At 44.4% G+C, this 21,417-nt stretch overlaps 1 protein-coding gene across 1 annotated transcript in view; it reads right to left on the bottom strand.

Annotated features, from left to right (window-relative positions):
• The window catches only part of P2RY2 (purinergic receptor P2Y2), a 58,316-nt gene extending 44,123 nt beyond the window's left edge, over positions 1-14,193 (bottom strand). Inside the window, exon 1 of the mRNA XM_020989615.2 lies at positions 14,097-14,193. The gene's annotated coding sequence lies outside the window, so the exon portion shown is untranslated. The remainder of the gene's footprint in view (positions 1-14,096) is intronic.
• Positions 14,194-21,417: the final 7,224 nt, after the last annotated feature.

Raw genomic sequence — 21,417 nt, 5'->3', positions numbered from 1 at the left:
GAGCATAGGGGCCCAGTACACAGTAGATGCTTAATCTATTTTGTGAATTGAGTTATTCATAATAACTCCCATTTCTATAGCACTTTAAAGTTTCCAAAACATTTTCCCCACAACAATCCTATGAGACAGATAGTGCAGTCCCATTTTCTAGAAGAGAAAACTAAGGCATAGAGATCACACAACTATTTAGGTCCAAGTTAGGTATCCTGATTCTAAGTGAAGTGCATTGTCTGAAACTATACTGCCCCTTGTGAACTATAATGGGCATCTGGAAGATTTCCCCAAGCAAGATACACCTAGTTTCAGATGGCTATTTAGGGGAAGCTGGTGCAGAAACCCCTCCACAATGAACTCATGGGGCACAACTGGGCCCCAAACCCCTGCTGGCTTCCAAAGACTGCTAGACAGCTACCCTGAAGACACCAGACTCCAGAGATGTTTTGGACCGGGAGCTTGAGACCAGAAGGGGACAAGGAGGAGTATGCAGGGGAGGGAATAACCCCAGGGGAGGGGAGGAAAGAGAGGGATAGTAGGTATAGACAGGGAGAACTCCAGCCCAAGCTCAGAGGAATGCAGAGAGGAACTGTGCCCCACCTTTCCTTTGAACCATCATTATCTTCTTAAGAAGCTTGAAGATAATTCTGGGGGGAGGGCAGAAACCTCTTTAGGCAGGATTGGAACTCCAAACTCCGGCACCAGATTCTTCTCAACCACATCCAGGATTATAAGATTTAGAGAAGAAAGGGCATTTGGAAATCACCTAATTTAAACCAATGGCTGGTCATCTTGCCTTATGTTTTGCCACTGGACTCAGGAGGAAATAGTGAGGCTGATGACTGCACAGCCCAGCCTCACTTAAATCCAATTCACTTGCAAGTCAAGACACAACCACCCAGATGTCAGATAACCCTCTTTAAGAACAAAGGACCAATAACAACACACAAACAGTTTAAGCCATTAGGTAACTAGGCGGCTCAGTGAAGGAGCTGGATCTGGAGTCAGGAAGACCTGAATTCAAATCTAGCCTCTGATACTCACTAGCTGTGTGATCCTGGACAAATCACTTAACCCTGTTTGCCTCAGTTTCCTCAACTGTAAAATGCTGTAATTAACAGATCAGATAAGACAAAGCATTTAGCACAACACTTAACACATAGTAGGCATTATACAAATGCTTCTTCCCTTTTCCCTTCATTTTTCAAATTAGATTTAGAGAGATGAGATTATTTGCCCAGTCACAGAGCATATTAGTGACAGAGCCAGTACTGGAACTTATATCCAATGTTCCCTTCAATTATTAATCATAATTATTTTTGTTTGTATAGCATTTTATCCTTTTCAAAGTCCCTCCATTAAATTGATTTGGTTTTGTTTTGCTTTATTTAGCCATTCTTTGTATACAGCATTTAGTCTGACACATAGTAGGCATTTAATAAATGCTTGTTAACTTGACTTGACCTCATAAATTATCTTATATGCTTCCAGTGGCTTCAGGAAAGACTTTGGATTCCTGATTCTGGCATCCTTCTACTCTCTGACTTCAGTTTCCAAACACTTCACACATTACTCTCCTGGGTGTCAGCCAAACAGTAGAATGCTTTTGTTCCTTTCTCCCCTTTAAATAGCTTTCAAGGCCTCTTCTCGCACCATTCAAATGCTACCCCCTCCTCTCCCTATGGGGCAGCTAGGCAGATTGCCCAGCCTGGAGTGAGAAAGACTCCATAGACACAAGTTGTGTGACCCTGGGCAAGTCACTTAACCTTGTTTGCCTCAGTTTCCTCATCTGTCAAATGAACTGGAGAAGGAAACGGCAAGCCATTCCGGTATCTCTGCCAAGAAACCCCCAAACTGGAGTTACTAAGTGTCAGACTGGACTGAAAAAACAAAACCTCTCCCTATACCCTTCTCATCTAGTCTAACCCCATTGTTTTACATAGGGGGAAAACTTGGGCCCATGAGGAAAAGGATCTCTCCAAACTGATCAAAGTGAGGTAGGGTTAAAAGCCAGGCACCCTAGCTAATCAGCCCGCTTTCCCAGGCCTCACACTTGCACCTGCACTTGGTAAGGGAGACCAGGGAGTCTGGCCTTTTGGTGGCTCTCGGGAACATCAGTTCAAAGGGAGAAAACAGCTAAAACCCTGTCCTCCGAGCAAGCAGCAGCTATGAGAGTTTATCTTGCTCTCAGAAGCTTGCAATCCCTTCCTCTCCAGTTCCTTCATTATCTCTGTCTGCACAAGCCGTTTTGTCCCAGCTTTATATCCAGTTTGACACTGGAGGAAGCCTAGGACTGTCAGTGTGACCCTCCTCCTTTCCTTTCTTTCCTCATCTGTAAAATGAAAGTCTTGGATTAAATTACAAGTTCTTAACCTGAACTCTTTGAACTTGAAAATAAACGTATATTTTGATAATTCTGTTTCAATATCATTGGTTGCCTCTGTCATCGTCTGTATTTAAAAACATTTTTTTCCTGGGAAGAGTTCTACAGCTTTAAAGAGATTCATGAAACAAAAAAAGCTGAAGAACTCCTGGAGATGATTTCCGAGCTCTCCCCCAACTCTAAAGTTCAGTAGTCCAATGCCTTCCTGAACTCTGACAGTGTCTTTATGACTTTATAATCCTAATTTTCTCCAAGGACGTGGGATGAGTCCTTCCCTCACAATCCAGAGGAGGGGTCTGGACTCCTTCCTTTTAAGTTACCTTCCCCAGAATCCAGTAGCAGGATAACTCCTCCAAACTTTACCACTCAGTTCCCTTCTGGTACAGTGACTTTGGGTCTCTTTATGACCCAAGGGGCTGGACTAAATCAGGAGTCCTTAACCAGGGGTTCACAGACCAGAGGTTGTGAACTTGGATGGGAAAAAATATATCTTTATTTTCACTAACCTCAAAATGAAATTTAGCATTTTCTTCAATTATGAATGTTAAGGGGCAGCTAGGTGGTACAGTGGATAGAACACTGGCCCTGGAATCAGGAGGACCTGAGTTCAAATCCAACCTTGGCTACTGATTAGCTGTGTGACCCTGGGCAAGTCACTTAGCCCCAACTGCCTTTAAAAAAAAATATGAATGTTTACAAAAATCAAACTTGATCCTTAGAAGGATTTGAAGGTTTCACCTGACTGTCAAAGAGTTCCAAGAAACAAAAAGAACCGCTGGGCTAAATGTCTCTAAGAACTTTTTGAACTCCTACTTCAGTAGTCTCTGTCCTAAGCCCCCTTTCATGTCTAAGCACACTCTATGTTCCAAGGGCCCTTCTACCTCTAACGTTCCCTCTCTTTTTGGCTTATCTCCCTCCTCCCCAACCATTTCCTGTGTGCCAAGTACTCAGTCTCTACCACCACTACCACCCCCAACTCCTATCCCCCTCACTGATTTGCTCTTGCCAAACTTTTCCAATTGCCAGATTGGTTGGGAAGATGAGGAGAGAGAAGGGAAAAGAGTCTCTATTCACTGAACAAACCAGCCAGTCACAAGGCTTAAGAGAACTTCCTTACCCATCCTTTCATCTTGACCCTCACAGAACTCCCAGGAAGGAGATGGGAGGGGATGATTTTTCCCATTTTACTTATAAGGAAACTGAGGCTCAGAACAAAGAAATTATTTTGGGCAGGGTGGGAGTTGATTCTCTTCCCAGGAGGAAATGAAGTCTCAGAGTTGGGGAAGTGGCTTACCTAGGGGCACACAGTGGTTAATGACCCACCAGGAACTCAAGCTGATCCTCAGTCAAAGTTTCTCTTTATATAATCTTATTTTGAGAGTTGAAGGAAGATGAGTAAATTAGCTCAGTGAGCATTAATCATTATTTAAGATACCAATTTCCCCCAACAAATTTAACAATAAAATGAAATACATTTTCCCATCCAAATATGCCCCTCCTGACCTTCCCAAGCCTCAAAATGAGACACTATTTAGATGACATCCCTGGGATTCCAGAGTAGGCATCTAGACTCCTCCAGAAGGATTCTTGAAAGCAGCATGTAAAGTCTCTCTCCTCCCTCTCCCATCCCCACCCCCCACCCCCAATGACTTCTGAGAGGAACGTTTAGAATCTTTCAGGAGGATCCCCCAGGGTGACCATTTAGAATCCCTGTGGAAGATTCTGAAGAGAGAGACTCCAGAGTAGCTTCTAACTCCACTCACTCCGGCTTATCTCTTTGCTTTTAATCCCATTTCCTGCTCCCTCCTAGAAAAAGGCCACTAGCCAAAGATTTATCCCAACTGCCCCCAGCCTCTCAAGAGTTAGAGGTTAAGCCCTGACCTCTCCCTAACCAAGCCTGGATTTGCCCCCTACCCTCAGCCGGGCAGGGAAGGATACATCTAGCCCTTCTCCCGCTTCCTTCCCTATGGCCCAGGCTCAGAGGGTCTGGTCTGGGAAACTGGAGATAGGATGTGTCCTCTTTGCCTGGGCTAGTGATTGGGGGCAGGGGAGGGAGATATGTTAAGAAATTATGAAGCTCTCAGGAGAATCCCTTAATGCATTAATGAGCTTCAGTCTTTAATAGGGACTTCTGAAAGCATCATCCTCTATAAAGAAGTCCCTTGTAGAAAGGACAAAAGTAATATCTTAATTAGGTCTTGGTGGTTGGGGATGCCCCCAGATAAACAAGTTTGACTTGGACCTCTGGGAGGATGTAAGCAGGTAGGTGCCACACTACTGCAGGTCCTGGAGTCAGGAAGACTCATCTTCCTGAGTTCAAATCTGGCCTCAGACACTTCCTAGCTGTGTGACCCTGGGTAAGTCACTTAATCCTGTTTGCCTCAGTTTTCTCATCTGTAAAATGAGCTGAAGAAGGAAATGGCAAACCACTCTCTGCCAAGAGAACCCCAAACGGGGTCATGAAAAATAAGACAAGACAAAAAAAAATAACAACAAATCTGGGAGGACAGATTGTTGCAGAAGGAGTCAGCAGACTTTTGGGTTGCCCTACCTAGTAAAAAGAGTCGATAGACCACTTTCAGAGATCCTGGGAGCATGGCAATTAGGGGGCAAAGGAATGGAGGACCACCTTTCTAAGAGACATTAATGGATTCCTTGCAACAGAGACAGCCACATTCAAACTTTCAGAGGGATTTATTAGGGTGAAAAGGGGACAGCGAGGTGGCACAGCGGATAGAGCACCTGCCCTGCAGTCAGGAGGACCTGGTTCAAATGCGGCCTCAGACACATAATACTTGCTAACTGTGCGACCCTGGGCAAGTCACTTAACCCCCACTGCCTAGCAAACAAAAACAAAAACAAAAAAGAAAGAAAAGGGGACTGACTGGAAGACTGGGATGCTACCCATTTAGCACCCCCAAGTTCAATTCCCTACAAAGGAAAGGACAATCCTTGGGGGGATGGTCTAGATAAGGTCTGGAGGTCTTTAAGATTCCCTCTGCCAGAGAGGAGAGGAATTGTACTGAATGTTGATGACCTACTGTGAACTATGTAGCTTCTACATTATTTATGGGTTCATATGATTCTTTTGTCTACATTTTTTGTCCAGTGAAATAAAAAGACTGCACCAATAAATGGATTTGTTACCCTCAGGGTCTGGTATAGTATCAAGGGAACTGTTTTACCCACATCTGTGGAGATCCAGAATGAACTATGCTCAGAAATTTCTCAGAGTAAACGTGGGTGTGGATGCAATGAGCCAAAAATATATTGATATTTGGGGGTAGTCTCCATGATCAAACCTAGTCCATAGGAACCCAGAACTTGGGAAGGGGGAGAATAGTTGAGGAAACTAAGACTCAGAGAGAACGGTTGTGCCCAAAGCTGCATAAGTAGTTAAGTAGCAGAATAAGGATTTGAACCCAGTCTTCCCGACTCCCATGTCATATGACTTCACGATGCATTACTCTTTCCACTGCACTGCAGTGTAGTAGTATTACTATAATTACAATTCAAAAACAGCAAACTCCCACCTTACCTCATCCTCCTACCCCCCAGAAAAAAAAATCATAGATAATTCTAGATCCTCTCAGCAGAAAAAGCTTCAGAGAACAGAGTCTAACCTGTACATGAAGCAGGAATCTATATGGCAGGAGCTGCTGTGTAGAAGAATGTAACTAGATTTAGAGTCAAGAGATCTAGGTTCAAATCCTATTTGACACCCGGCTGTGGGCTCATAGACAAGTAAATTTTTCTCAATAGCCTGAACCTTAACATCCTCTCCTGTAAAATGGGAATGACATTTGCAACCTATCAACAAGTATTTTTCAAGCACCAACTATATAGGGTAGGTATATATACTTGCTAGATGCTGAAAATATAAAGACAAAAGGAAAACAGTCAAGTCCCTATGGAACTTACAACCTAGCTGGGGGAGGCCATGTGCATATCTATATACATACATATACACACATGCATGCATACCTACATACATATACATACATGCACAAGCATACATACAGCTAAGTATCAGGTGTTTGTGTCATAGTGGAAAAATTGTTGGGCCTGGAATCAGGAAGACTCATCTTCTTGAGTTCAAATCCAGCCTCAGACCCTTATTAGTTGTATAACTTTGGGCAAGTCACTTAACCCTGTTTACCTCAGTTTCTTCATCTATAAAATGAGCTGGAGAAGGAAATGGTAAACCACTCTAGTATCTTTGCCAAGAAAACCCCAAATGGGGTCATGAACTGTTGGACACAACTGAAAAAAAACGACTGAACTGAAATATACATATATGTAGGTAGAACAGATAGATAGGTACATAGGTAGATGGACAAATGGATGGATGGATGGATGGATGGATGGATGGATGGATGGATGGATGGATGGATGGATGGATGATATAGTTATGGGATTGGATTGGCTTCCATTACTTACAGAAAATAGACCTAAGATAACTTGGTGGGAAAGGCTTCCTGTAGAGAAGGTGGGAGCTGAACTGAGCCTTGACAGCAGATAAGGATTCTAAGAGGCAGAAGTGAGGACAGAAAACACTGCAGGCACAGGGGACAGACAGCCTGGGCTGAGTCAGGAAGACAGAAGATGGAGTGCATGTATGACAAACATTAAGGAAGCCAGTGTGGCTGGACTGAATAGTTCTTAAAGGAGTGTGGAGGGTAGATCCTAGAAGCAATAGGAGCAGCACAGCTGTTCATTGAATAGGCTCCTCCACCCACCCCACCGCCACCCCCCCCCCCACACACACACATACACAAGGTCAGACCTTATCTCACTGGGCTGTGCTTTGAAAACCTTAAACCATTAGACAAATGAAAGTTATTTTTAAGACACCTCCACCACCAGCGCACACAAACACACACACATTGGATAATAAAACTATAGATAATCTAAAAATCATCTTTGTACATGATTTAGGAATTTTTCTCTTGTCAGTCTGTCTTTATCTCTCTGTCTCTATCTCTCTGTTTTTCCTTCTCCTTCTTCCAGCTGATTTCTTTTCCTAACAAGACCTTCTTCAGGCTAGGCAGTTATAGATTGTTGCAAAGAACTCTGAACTGGGGGTCACAGGACCTGGGTTTTAAATCTGGCCCTAACACTGGGTCCCTGGGTGACCTTCCCCATTCTGGAGCTCAGTTTCCTCTCATCTATTAAATGAAGGGGCTGGTCTGGACGGCCTCCAAGAGCTCTTTCCAGTTCTATAGGAATGAGTTGAGAACTTCCTGGAGAATAAACTTACTAGGAGGCTCAGGGTATCTGGAAGCAGAGCTCTGCTGTAGGTCACCACCCACCAATTATCTGGATAATTGAGAGCATCTCAAGGATCAAACCTAGTCAAAGGTCCCCGGAGTAACATTCTTGCCCCATGGCCTAGAATCAAACTTGTGTGACTTGAGAACCCTCTTCCCAATTCTCATAGGCTCAGAGAACACATTGGAGTTGGAGAAGAGTCCTGAGGTTTTAGAACACAGAATGTTAAACCTGAAAGGACCCTTAGAATCTAGAATGTCAGAGCCAGAAGGGCCCATTGAAGCCCAGAATGCCGGCACTGGTACAGTTCTGAAAACACAAGACAGAATTGTCTGGGCTGAGAGGAACCTTAGGACTTCCCTCCACATCCTCTGTCCTTCAGCCAAACTGCTTTTCTCTCCCTGTGGATCTTCCTTGTTCTCTCCAGCCTCCAGGCTTTTGTTCAAGTTTTAGAACATTCTCTCTGCTTTGCCCTTTCTATCCTTGAAACCTCACCGAGAAGCTAACTCTTCAGGAGCCTTCCCTGATTCCAATACTTCACTGACAACCTTTTCCTCCAGACCCAATCACTAATTTGGTGTATTCCATCGCACCTAGAAGGAGAGCACCATGAACGTAGGCGCCCAGGACTCATCTAAACTTTGCATCTCCCTCACTAGGGAGCCCGGGGCTTTGCACACAGTAGACACTTTATAAAAGCCTGCTTAGTTGAACTAAACAAGGCCCAAAGTGGGGAAGTTACATGGAAGAAGATTTAGACTCAATAAAAGGAAACACTAACAGTCAGAACAAGATGGGTTCCTTTTCAGAGAAGAATAACGCCAATAATAATAAACATTTATGTAGCACCTACTATGTGCCAGGCACTGTGCTAATAAGCACTTTACGATTATTTTCTCATTGAATCCTCACAACCACCCTGGGAGGTAGGCACTATTATTATCCCCATTCTACAGATGAGCAGAGGTTAAGTGACTTGCCCAAAGTCACACAGCTAGTTCAATGTCTGAGGCAGAATTTGAACTCAGGTTTTCCTGACTCCAAGCCCAGCACTCTGTGCACTATGGCGCCTCCTAGTTGCCCTTCTTTGGAAGGCTGACATATTCAAGAAAAAGCTGGAGAAAAAGATCCTCTGTTTCCCATCTCCAAGACTTTACACTGGTCAATCCTGGAATGCACCGGAATACACAACTCACTTATAAAATTTTCTGGCATCTGTTGGCACAGTAAGAAGAGTGTTGGGCCTGGAGTCAATAAAACATGAGTTCAAATCTAGCCTCAGACATTCACTAGCCACTATGTAACCCTGGGCCACTTAAATGGAGACAATAATAGAACCAGCCTCCCGGGTTGTTATGAGGATCATATTTGTGAAAAAGCACAGTGCCTAGAATATTGTAGGCACCATATAAATGCTTATTCCCTTCCCCTCCCCCTCTCATCCTTTAAGAAGCAGCTCAGGCACTGCCTTCTACATGAACCCTCTCCTAGCCCTCATGTGCTGATGCCTTCCACCCCAAGCGACCTTGTCTTTAACTACTTTGTTATCTCCTTGTAATTATTCAGGGACAGCGAGGTGGCACATTGACTAGAGTTCTGTGGAGCCAGAAAGACCGTAGTTCAAATCTGACCTCAGACATTCGCTATGTAACCCTGGATACGTCACTTAACCACTGTCTGCCTCAGTTTTCTCATCTGTAAAATGGGGACAATAATACCACCTATCTGCCAGGGTTACTATGAGGGATCAAATGAGTCAAGTTTGTAAAGAGCTTTGCAAACTTTGATGTACTATATAAACGAGTTATTACTATCCCGCATAAATTTTCTTATGCACTTGTGGGAAAAAAAAAAGTTTTCCTATGTACTTGTGGTCTCCTCCATTACAATGTAAGCTACTTATGCATAAGAATTGTTTCATTCTTTGTACTTGTATCCCCAGAGCCTAGCCCAGTGCCTGGCACACAGCAGGAGCTAAATAAATGCTGGTTGATTTACTGATTGCTAGGGAGGCTGGGAAGGGAAAGAGATTGGACAAGATGCTATCTGAGATCATAGAACCAAAGAATCATAGATGTCAAGCCCAAAAGGACCCTAGAGGTCATCTAGTCCAACCCCTACATTTTGCAGATGAGGAAATTGAAGTTCAGAAAGTAGTGACTTGCCCAAGGCTCCTTCTGGCTCTGAGATCAAAAAAAAAAAAAGATAAAAAAGCCTCACATTTCCATGTTGCTTTTAAGGTGATTTCCCCACAACAGCCCCAGGTAAGATGCGTCATTACCTCAGTTTTATAGATGAGGAAACTGAGGCTCACTGAGATCTGATTTCCCTGGGGTCACCCAGGTAGGAAGTAGCAGAGCAGGGCCTAGAACTCAGGCCTCCTGGCCCAGCACTTTCTACTACACTAACAGATCTCTTATTCAGAGGCACCAGTTCTTTCTGTCCCAGCTTGCCCAGGCTGGCCCCGTGCCCAGCCCTTGGCTCCAAGCTACCTACCCCAAAGTTCTTCTGGCACCACTGACCTGAGCCTCAGTCCCCCTATCCCTGGCACCTGCTGCCAGATAATCTTTCCAGCCTTAAGCCCACCTGTTAGGCAATCCTCCTGCAGCTCCTGGCCATGCTTCCCTACTGGAGGACCCTTTCCCTTTGGAGTCCCTCCACCAACTTCCCTCCCTCCATCTCCTCCACTCCCATCCTCCCTTTCCCACATACCAGGATCATAGAATCTCAGAGCCAGAAGGGACATTAGAGGACATCTAATCCAACCCATGTCTAGCTAGGAATCCCGTCTCTTGATATTCTGATACGAAGTCATCTGACCTTCACTTGAAGATCTCCAATGATGGGAAACTCATTACCTTATGAAGCTGCCATTCAAGTACTATCTCTTCCAGGAAGCCCTCCCTGACCACCCCAGCCCACAGTGATCTCCCCCTGTTTTTAATAGAGCCCAAAATACAAGATCCAGGACTGGATCACAGGCTCCTACCTCTGGAGTTGGGAGAGACCCCTCTTAATCCAATCTCCTCAGTTTACAGATGGGGAAACTGAGGCCTATCTAGACAAAGTGACTTGTCCACTTGTCCACCTCTCACATTGTCAAGATTCACTTTTCAGTGACTTCCTATTATCAGTTAGTTACCTTCTAAAAACTCTGCATACATTTTGTGTTTATACATGCAAAGTCTCCCCAAAGTCTCAGTGTTGTTTGTTTTTTTTTCCCTAGTGCTGTTTTAAACTTCTATAGCTTAAAGCTTAAAGTGCCAGTTTATGGCACTGAAACTTTTGGATATCCTGTATGTTTTATATCCCATTAGAACATAAATTCTCTGAGGGCAGGGACATAGCACAGTGGCTAGAATACGGTGGGTGCTTCATAAATACTGGTTCAATGATTAATCTTAGAATTAACTTAGAAATTAACTCAGGATGTCAGAACTGGGAGAGAACTTCGATCCTATCTCTTCCAAGCTCCTCAAAGTGTTGTTTTTCAGTCATTTTGTTCATGTCTGACTCTTTGTAAGCTCATTTGGGGTTTTCTTGATAAAGCTATATTGGAGTGGTTTGCCATTTCCTTCTCCAGCTCATTTTACAGGTAAGGAAACTGAGGCAAACAGAGTTAAGTGACTTGTCTAGGGTCACACAGCTAGTAAGTGTCTGAGGCTGGATTTGAACTCAGGAAGAGACATCTTCCTGACTCCAGGTCTGGCACTCTATCCACTGTGCCACCTAGCTGCCCCATTTTACGGATGCCTTCGTATTACTGGCAGGAAAGCTGAGGGCCAGAGAGGGAAAGGGACTGAACCTAGGTCACACAGCCTCAGAAGCAGAGCAAAGATAAGTGACATTCCTATAGCCCTTACTGTTTGCAAAGCACTTTACATACATCATCTCATTTAAGCTTCACAGAAAGTCTGTGAAGTAGGGTATTATGGGTATCCTCATTTTACATGTGAGGAAACTGAGGCTCAGAGTAGTTTAAATAAATCGGCTATGGTCACAATCGTTACTAAGTACCAGAGGCAGGATTTGAACCCAGGTCTTTGGATTTCAAGCGCTGAAAGCTCAGCCCTCTGCTGGTCCAGTAAGTAGTCTAATCTCTCCAGCCAGAGAGGGAGCTTAAAAAAGGCCATACCCAGATCTCTTCTTCCTCCCACAGGACATCCCTGGTCTGGGTTCTTGGGAAGAACTCAGTCTCTACATGTCTACTGGAACTGACCACAACTCGGCTTTACCCAAAGGTGTATTCCCTACCCTCACTTCCTTTTCTTCCAAACTTCTTCAGCTCCCAGGATGCAGGCACATTACAAGCTCCATTCCTCTCCCAGGGCCCTTTAGAGGGTACTTACAGGGCCTTATAGGCCTGTATCCCTGAGTACCCAGAGGACATAATTCCTTTTCCTCCTTGCCTTCTTGCCCTTCCAAAGCATCTACATTAGGGGCCATAGGGTGCACCCTCCAGCCATAGAGCTTCCCCTAGCACTTGGGCAATAAAAATCAATGACCCCCCACCCCAAACTAAGTGATGCCTAAATAGATCATCCCAAACGCAACAATCCCCAAAGGGCAGAAAAATTTTTTAAATCTTAACATACAAAAAAAGCATAATCTCAAACATCTGATAATCTAAAGCAACAAAAATGAGGGAAAAAACCCATTAATCTGAAATCAAGAATTATCTACAAGAATGGCTAATTCAAAATAGCAAAGAATAAAAAGGCAGTAAAGATCAAAAAACAATGAAAAGTCTAAACTGAACAAACATTTATTAAACTCCCATTATATGTCAGGCACTGTACTAGATAATAAAGATACAAAGAAAAAAGAAACAAAACAATAACCCATAACAACAATTCAAAACAGCAAATTATCCAAAAATAACAGAAATTTTAAAAACTGGCTCATTCCAAAACTGATAATGCCCAAATAGAAATAATGAATAAATCAAAACAACAGATAATACCTTAAACAGTGGACCTGGTGGAAGCTACCTGTTTGCTAGCTCTAGAATCGATTTACAGGGAACCGGCATTGAGGAATCCCTGAAGAGTCAGAGAGTTCCCACCAACCAAATGAGGGACAAGCCAGGTCTTACTCTTTTCAATTCTGGGTCTCCCCACTAGCAGCGCCCAAAGAGGAAAGAGGCTGGGGACGGAGCAGGGGAGTTAGAGGAAGCAGTGTGGCAGAAGTGGCAAAAGAGGATCTGGTACAGGCTGTTATGATGCTGAAGTATGTCCCCTCCTCCTCAGTGGGCCTCAGTTTCTCGCTCTGTGACTAGAGAAGCTCTAGGATCCCTTGCAGCCCTAAGGCTTATGAACATATAATCCTTTAGGTCCCTGACAGAGTTTGTGTGTCCAGCCAATTCCTCACATATTTACGCAGACACCTGCTGTGGTGACACCAGGCATAGAAAACATTCTTTTCCCCACTTTCGTTTGGGAGGAAGGCCCCAGAGGGCAAGGACTTATCAAAGTCACATGGCCCATCTGTATCAGAACTGACTCGAACCCAGACCTCCAGACTCCTAGCACAGGAGTCATTTCCTCTAGGCTAAACTATCATGTATGTCGTGTCCCGAGGGCGCATGTGAGCACGTGTGTATAACGTGTGTGGCATAAACTAAAGCTCCCTGGAGGGCAGGGTGGGGCAAACGGGGCTAAACTCGCTGTGGGGAGGGGCTGGGAGGGCAGAGGCCAGAAGTGAGGAAGCCTGAAGAGACCTCTGCTCGCCCTACAAGACGGCCCAGACCAAGACGTAGGGAACCGGCATGGAGCGTGGGGCGCACGTGAAGAGGCAGTCGTCAAGCGGAGCGGGGATATCGGGAGCAGGATCAGCCTTCATGACCCATGCACTCAATCCACCTGCCCCCAGTCCAGCGGACGCTAGCACACCCCGCTCCCTATCTTCTCTCAGTCTTAAATAGGCCAGACCCAGGCAGACTGGGATAGCGCAGCCCCAATAGCACACCACAATTTACACACCCTTTACAGGTATGATTCTTGGGGGAGGAAGGGAAGGAAGGAAAGGCACACACAAAGTGACAATTGCACAGTCACAATTATACAAATATATAAGAACTCTGACAAAAGCACATGGACACACACGAACACGCTCATGCGACATACATAGTGAGACACAATTACAGTTACACAAATAATCATCTCAAAAACGCACTCATTCGCATAGAGATAAAACTGCAGACGCACTTATAAAGTCGGACAGACACAAGACATCCTCACTATGAGACACAATCACACACAGACGTTGGTGAACATAATCGTAATTACACAAATGATCACATTTCACAAATGCGCTCACACAGCCGCACACATATAAGCACACTAATAAAGTTGGATGGGAAGGAACACACACACACACGCATGCACACCCAGCCCCTCCCTCTTTCATCCCAGGAGACTGGTCACTTGCGCCAGGATCTCCAGCTCACCCGGCCCAAAGCCTGCTCTGCGTTCCTTTCGCGTCCCTCCTTTCTCTGCTGCTGCGGCTGCTACTCTACTGCTACTGCTGCTGCCCCGGCAGCTTCCTGCTCCCAGGCTCAGTCCCGAGTCCCGCGCTCTTGTCTCTGCTCCAGCCCCGCCCCCGACCTGGCCCAACCCGCCCCGGGATCCCGCAGCTCAGGGCGCCCCCTCTGTCCGTCGGTCCTAGTCTAGGTCCCTGTTCTTCCTCTGTCCCGCTCTAGGAGAAAGGGAGGGACCCAAGTATTCGAGGAAAGACCCCTTACCACAGTCTCTCTAGCCCAGCTTCCTGTCTGCCACAGCCTCCTCTTCCCTTCTCCACTCTCCTCACCAATTCCGTTCCACTCTGTTCCATCTAGTTAATTCAACAAGCCTCGGTGCTGGACATCGGACATACAAAGACAAAAATGAAATAGAAGCTGCCCTCAAGGAGCTTGCATTCTACTGGTGGGAAAATAACACCTAAGCAGACAAGTGAATAAAAAATCCATGCAAGATTAACGTAATGGGGGGAAGGGGAAAATGAGTGCACACTCACAATTAGGGAGAATCACGGCAAACATTTAATAAATGCTTGTTGATTGATTGGTTGAAGGAGATAGTAAAAGCTGAGCGTTATAGGAAGGAGTTCAGTCTGATATGCGGATGTGAGGAGCAAGAGGGTCCCAGACATGGAGTTTAGCTTGGTGCAAAAGGCAAGGGCTATATAAAGGAAAGATAGTGACAAGTGGAACTGTTACATTTGGAGGGCTGCCGGCTTGGAGAGCGGAGTCGAGATCCGGCCATAGGTGAATCACGGAAAGAATACTTAGCCCAGAAAGAGATTTATGACTTGGTGGTTGATGAGTGGGAGGACATGATAACTGTCTCTATGTATTTGAAGGTCTGGCAGGGAGAGGAAAGATAAGACTTTTTCTGCTTGTTACCGAGGGCAGAACTGGAAGCAAAGGGAAGAAACTGCAGAGGCAGATTTTGACTCAATACAAAGTCTGGGTTACAATGAATTTTCTAAAAGGAGTAGGAGGGTCACAGATTTAGAGCTGACAAGGATGCTATGACTGCACCTACTCTGACCTGGTGGGCTACCTTTTGGGATAGTGAGTTCCCCATAATTGAAGTCTTCAAGCTGAGGCTGGGTGAAGATCTGGGAAGGAGAAAGATATTACTAGAATGATGTAGAGGCTCAAATCCTGGAATCAAGAAGACCTAGGTTCAAATCCTGATTCTGACACTCAGTAGTTGAGTGACCATAAGAAAGTAACAGCTTCTCTAAGCCTTGCTTTCCACATCTATATAGTAACACCAGGCAGCTAGATGGCTCAGTGGGCTTAGAGTCAGGAAGACCTGAATTCAAATTCAGCCTCAGACACTCACTAACTGTGTGACCCTGGACAAGTTATTTAACCTCTGTTTGCCTAATCCACTAGAGAAGGAAGTACCTACCTGGTGGACTTGTTCTGAGACTCAAATAAGACCATGTAAAAATGTTTGCAAAATTTAAGGCATCCGTGTAAATAAATGTCAGTTACTCACTAGAGGTATAGATGGAACTAGCTACCCTCTTTCCTACTTTCCAGTTCTGTGATTCTGTGAGGAACCTAGCTTCCCCAGTCCCTATAAATTTCTCTCCCATTTTGATATCCCTACTCCTGCTCCATCCCCCAGTTCCTGATCTAGGAAGGAAAGATGGTTAATTCTAAAGGGTCCAGTCAGCCTTGGGCAACTTCCTTTCCAGATATTTTGAGGGTTCCAGCCAAAACTGATAGTTCCCTCTTCTGAATTCCTTTATATATAGTTTATAGAAAAATAATTAGTACTGATGATGTGTTGGTTTGAACTGCTCTTTTAGTCATTCTTCAAAGCCCATTTCTTCTAGGAAGTCTTCCTTGACTTCTCCAACTCACTCTGATCTCTTTGCTCTCTTAGGGTCCTTAGAATCCATCCAATTCATTCAGACCTTGATGGTTTCTTTCACTGTCTCCAAATAACCCCACCTACTTGATCTAGGAGCAGCTTTGTGTCCCAGAGAAGCTTAGAGAGATAATTTCTATGGGCAGAGTCCAGTGGATGCTTCCAACTTGGAGTTTTTAAGGAGAGGCACTATTACTTGAAGCTAAAAGGGGTGAACAAACTAAAAAGGACCTCCCATCTCCAGTGACTTGGGCAGACTCTGCCTGGGTTTAGGGAAACAAAAAGAGAATGATTGTAACAATGGTCAAGGAGGGAGGAGAGACTCACTGACAAAGGCAGCATGGAAAATGCTGAATTTGGAATCCAAGGCCCTGGCTTTAAATCTCCATTCTCCTACTCAGTGATTAGGTGACATGGGGAAAGTCCCTTCCCCATTCTAGGCCTTGGTTTTATGCTCTGTAAAATCAAGGAGTTGGAATAGAAAATGTCTAAGGTCTCGTCTATCTCTAAATATGATGATTTTATTGTAGCAGCTAAGAGAGCTTGGGAAAGCCTTTATCAGTCTGAGTAATGGAGACTATAGCCCTTGTCCTACCCGAAGAATAACTCCCACCAGAGCACTGTAACTGCCCTGTGCTGCCCTAGAAGATAGATGGAGAGAGAGAGAGAGAGAGGAGTCCCAGGAGAGGAGTGAGAGGAAAAGTCCTGAGTCTTCTGGGTTGGGTCATGGGAAGAGTCTTAGAATTTTAGCCATGCGGGAGAAACTAGAATCCATAAAAGCAAAGATGATGGGCAGAATCTAACAAGATGAAACAGATAAAAATAAATGAACTCCTCCACCCCCCCCAAAAAAAAATCACCTGTCTCACTACACAGGATGGGGGAGGTTTGGCTGCACAGTAGTTTTAATGAAGAAGACCTCAGTCTAAAAGTGGGCTGAAAGTTCAATGAGACTCCATAGTGCGATGTGGAAACCAACAAAGCTAACATCCTCATCCTCATCATCAAAACTGGCATTTATATATCGTTTGAAAGTTTGCAGAGTGCTTTACAAATATCAGCTTATTTGCCTTCAAATCCAACTGAGAAGCAGGGACTATTATTAGCCCCATTTTACAGATGAGGAAACTGAGGCCCATAGAAGTGAAGTGACTTGCTCAAGGCTACTACTCATAGTACCTCGTGGAAGGAGGAAAAAACATCAAAAACAAGGGGTGTTAAGGCTAAGGAGAAGATGGTGTTTGAGGGATAGTGTCATTGCCTTCAAAGATTTGAAGGGCTGTTACGTGGAAGACAGAATAATGAACTTGTACTAGGCCCTACGAGGAAGTGGTAGAGAAAAAGAGTTTAACTCAATGGAAAGGAAAATGTCCAGTTAATGTGAGCAGTCCCAACCATGGAATTTGGTCGTGACCTCCTCATCCTTGGAGAACTCCAAGCAAAGGCTGGATGGTCACTCCTTGGGGAGGCTCTCCCTCCACAGCTTCTTCTGATTCCTCCCAGTTCTGCCTGTGAGGGGCAAGCAGAGCACATCTAATCTTTCTTCCATGTGACATCCCTTCAGATCTTTGAAGACAAAGATTTCTGTTTAGTTGTATGTTAGCCTACATGCCCTCTGAGATCCTGGCCAGCTCTGGGATTCTGTGAGTCTGAAAGCATTTGGCAGGACATCCTGGGGCAGAGAGAACAATCTTGTTCTGCTTAGCCCCAAAGAGCAGAACGAGGAAGAATGGGAGGAAATGACAAGGAGGTAGATCTGAGTGAAGCTCTGTATAAGAATCTTCCTATAATTAGGGTGAAATAGGAAGCCTCAAGAGGTAACAAGCTTGGGGCAGCTAGAGGGTGCAATGGCTAGAGCACTGACTCTGAAGTCAGGAGGACCTGAGTTCAACTCCAGCCTCAGACCAAACATTTGATACTTACTAGCTGTGTGACCGTGGGCAAGTCACTTCACCCCAATTGCCTTTAAAAAAAAAAGAGGTAATGAGCTCCCCAAATGCTGGAGGTCTTCAAGTTGCCTCCTTGCCAACAGAAGACCCCTAGGAACAATCCTGATTCTTTTAGGCTTTCTGGAAAGGGCTGAAGTAACAGCAAGAATGATTATTATTTGTAGGGTATTCAGAATCCTTTGATAGACAGCTATGATCTCACTGGAACCTCAAAACAACCCTGAGAGGGAGGCAGGGCAGGATTAGTCTTTCCATCTGACTGATGAAGAAACTGATGCCCAAAGTAGGGAAGTGATTTTCCTCAAGGTCAGTGGCAGAAATCAAGTATCTTTATTGACTAGTCTCATGGTCTTTCTTGGGGAACAGTGGGGAGCACTAGGGCATTCTTGGGGGGGTCCTTAGATTGAGTAAAGTTTTAGATGACTTCTAATTTAGGTCCCTTCCACTTCTAAGGCTCTATGATCTATTACAAGGATAAAGGCCTACCCCACTCTACCCTGCTTTTCATTCTTCCCCTCGAGCTAAGAATGTTTTTTTTATTTTTATTTTTTAATTATAATTTTAATTTTTAATATTTTTGAATACAGTAAAATTTTATTTTAAAATGTGAAAACTGTTCTTAGCTCCAGGTAGCACAAAAGGAGGCTGGGATGGGATTTGGCCCAGTAAATCACCAAAGAACCTAATGTTCGATTCTACCAATACCTGTTGAGTATCTGCTATGTGCCAGGTGCCATGCTAGCTGCTGGAGATACAAAGACATAAACCAAACAGTCCCTGCCCTCAAGGATCTTGCAGTCTACTTAGCAGGGAAACAACATGTGTATATACATACACATACATGTTGTTTATATGTCTATACATGCACAATACATGTTATGTTTCTGTGTGTGTATACACACGTTTCTTAGACTTACAGTGTGTATGTATGCACATACACACACATACATATATACATACATTTAGTGTGTATATTATATGTGTGTACACATGTGTGTGTGTATGTATTATACACTAGTTCAATCCTCTCAGTCAACAAACATTGGTTAAGCATCTACTAGGGGCCAGAAGCTGTGCTAAGCACTAAGGATACACAGAAAGGCAAAAACACAGTCCCTGCCCTCAAGAAGCTTACATTCTGATGGGTTCAAAATAATTTCATGGTAAGAAATGCAGGAACAACCTGGAGGGGAGGGGGGAATCAGGGGGAATCAGGAAAAACCTCCTGTAGGGGGTGGCGCTGGAAGCTGCCCGCACAGATGCATCCATCCTCACAGACACACTCAGTCTTCCCTTCTCACAGAGCCAACTACCCCTCTTAGCTGAGGCCTTCATCTTGCGGGCACTGTTGGAGTAATCTTGTAGGTCTCCCTGGTTCCAGGCCCTCCTTTCTTCAACACATCCTTTGCACAGCTGCCACGATTATCTTCCCAAGGCACGAGTGTGGTCATACCCCTGCCTCTAAAAACTTGCAGGGAGGGGCAGCTAGATGGCGCAGTGGATAAAGCTCTAGCCTTGGAGTCAAGAAGACCTGAGTTCAAATCCGACCTCAGACACATAACACTTACTAGCTGTGTGTCCCTGGGCAAGTCACTTAACCCTATTGCCTAGCCCCACTCCAACAAAAAATAAAATAAAAACTTGCAAGGGCTTCGGGGATCAAATACAAACTCTCCAACTGGGCATTTCAGGACCCCCCACCACCTGGCTTCTACCTCCTTTTATTTCAGGTTCCTTCCTTACATTTCATATTGGCCTTCTAGCTGCCTTGCAGGTAACATTCTATCACTGCCTGGTATATTTTACAGAGCTTCCCCCATGCCTGAAATGCAGTCCCTTCTCTTGGCCTTTCAACATCCTTATCTCCTTTCAAGGCTCAGCTCAGGGGCTTTTTCCCCTGTGAAACTTTCTTTGTTTGCTTTCTGTTCCATTTTCTAGTGTCTGCTTCCTCATTTATCTGTATACATCCCTTACTTACTTACCTGTATATATTTTGTATTCCACCCTCCTATAGAATGTAAGCTCCAAGAGTGTAGAGATTTTCCTTTTTTTTCTCTCTTTGTATCTTCAGTATCTTGCACAATGCCTGGGATACAGTAGGTGCTTAATAAATGTTTGTTGAATTGAATTTTGGGTGATGTGAAGTTTAGCTGGAAAGGCAGGTTGGAACTGGACTACACAGGGTCTGAAATGCCTCGTTAAAACTGTGATTCTCGGAGTTCTCAGATTGTTAAGTCTGAGATTCCATGACCATGATTCTAAGATTCTTTATGTCTAAGATTCTATGATTTTAGGGGGCCTTACATTCTGAGATTCTTAGATGCTATGTCAATAGAAACTAGATTTAGCATTTCAAAGCTGGTCCTATACCATGTGGGCTGGGTGATTTCTTTCCCAGCCTCCAGTCTGAAGCTGCCAATTTTCCCTTCCCTTCTAGAGGGCTTCAGGCTCTTTTGAGTAACTGTAAAAGGTCTGGAATTCAGAGAGCAGGAGTCAGGGTCCTCACAGCAAGTAAAGAAGACTGACATCATTCAGTTCCCCTGAGTGCCAGAGTTAGGCTCCAAACTCCAAGGGGGCTCTCCAGGCATTTTGAAGTTGGTGCCAACTAATGCCACCCTCCTGGGTAAGGGTGAGAGAGCAAAATCCATAGGAATTGGACCCCCCCCTTTCCCACGGCTGCCTGCCTCAGGAATGTACCCTGTTCTTGTTGGCCTGCTGGTACCCCCTAAGGCATGGTGGCAGACCCCACCCTCATTCCTGGCCAGGTGCCAATAGACACAGGCCAGAAATCCCCCTCATCAACATCTTTATCTTTATCTTATTTTTATAATTCACCTTGTTGTGATAGAACCTGCAGTTCTGAATTTTTCATCTTCTAAGTTTGTTTATCATAAGACCATACAAACATATACACACATACACACACACCCCCAAAACACATTCATATGTGTTTACATGCACATGTCTAAATATATACATACAATGTACACATGCACATTCCTATATGCATAATGCAATGTAATCACATGTAATAATAACAGCTAGCATTTATATAGCACTTTAAAGTTTGCAAAGCACTCTACAAATATCTCACTTTATCTTCATACCAACTTTGGAAGTTAGGGCTATCATTCACACTTTACAAATTAGGAGACTGAGTCAGAGTTCAAGTGACATGCCCAGGATCACAAAGCTGGTAAGTGTCTGAGGCAGGATTTGTACTCAGATATCCCTGACTCCGGGCCCAGTGCTTTATCCACTTATTTGAGAAGACTACAAGGTTCTATTGAGATAGGAACCACCATTTTCATTAACAAACTGAATCATTAAGATCATTTAAATACCTAGTAGATAAAATAAAGTAATAGCCAGACACTTGGTAGCAAGTGGGCTTACAGTTAGGATTAGAGACACTCAAGTCTGGATAGATTGG

This window comes from Phascolarctos cinereus, unplaced genomic scaffold (assembly GCF_003287225.1).
Source record: "Phascolarctos cinereus isolate Bilbo 61053 unplaced genomic scaffold, phaCin_HiC Scaffold_726;HRSCAF=1367, whole genome shotgun sequence".
NCBI classification, from domain to species: Eukaryota; Metazoa; Chordata; class Mammalia; order Diprotodontia; family Phascolarctidae; genus Phascolarctos; species Phascolarctos cinereus.
Note: the sequence above shows the minus strand (reverse complement) of the source record. Positions and strands in the feature narration are given on the sequence as shown.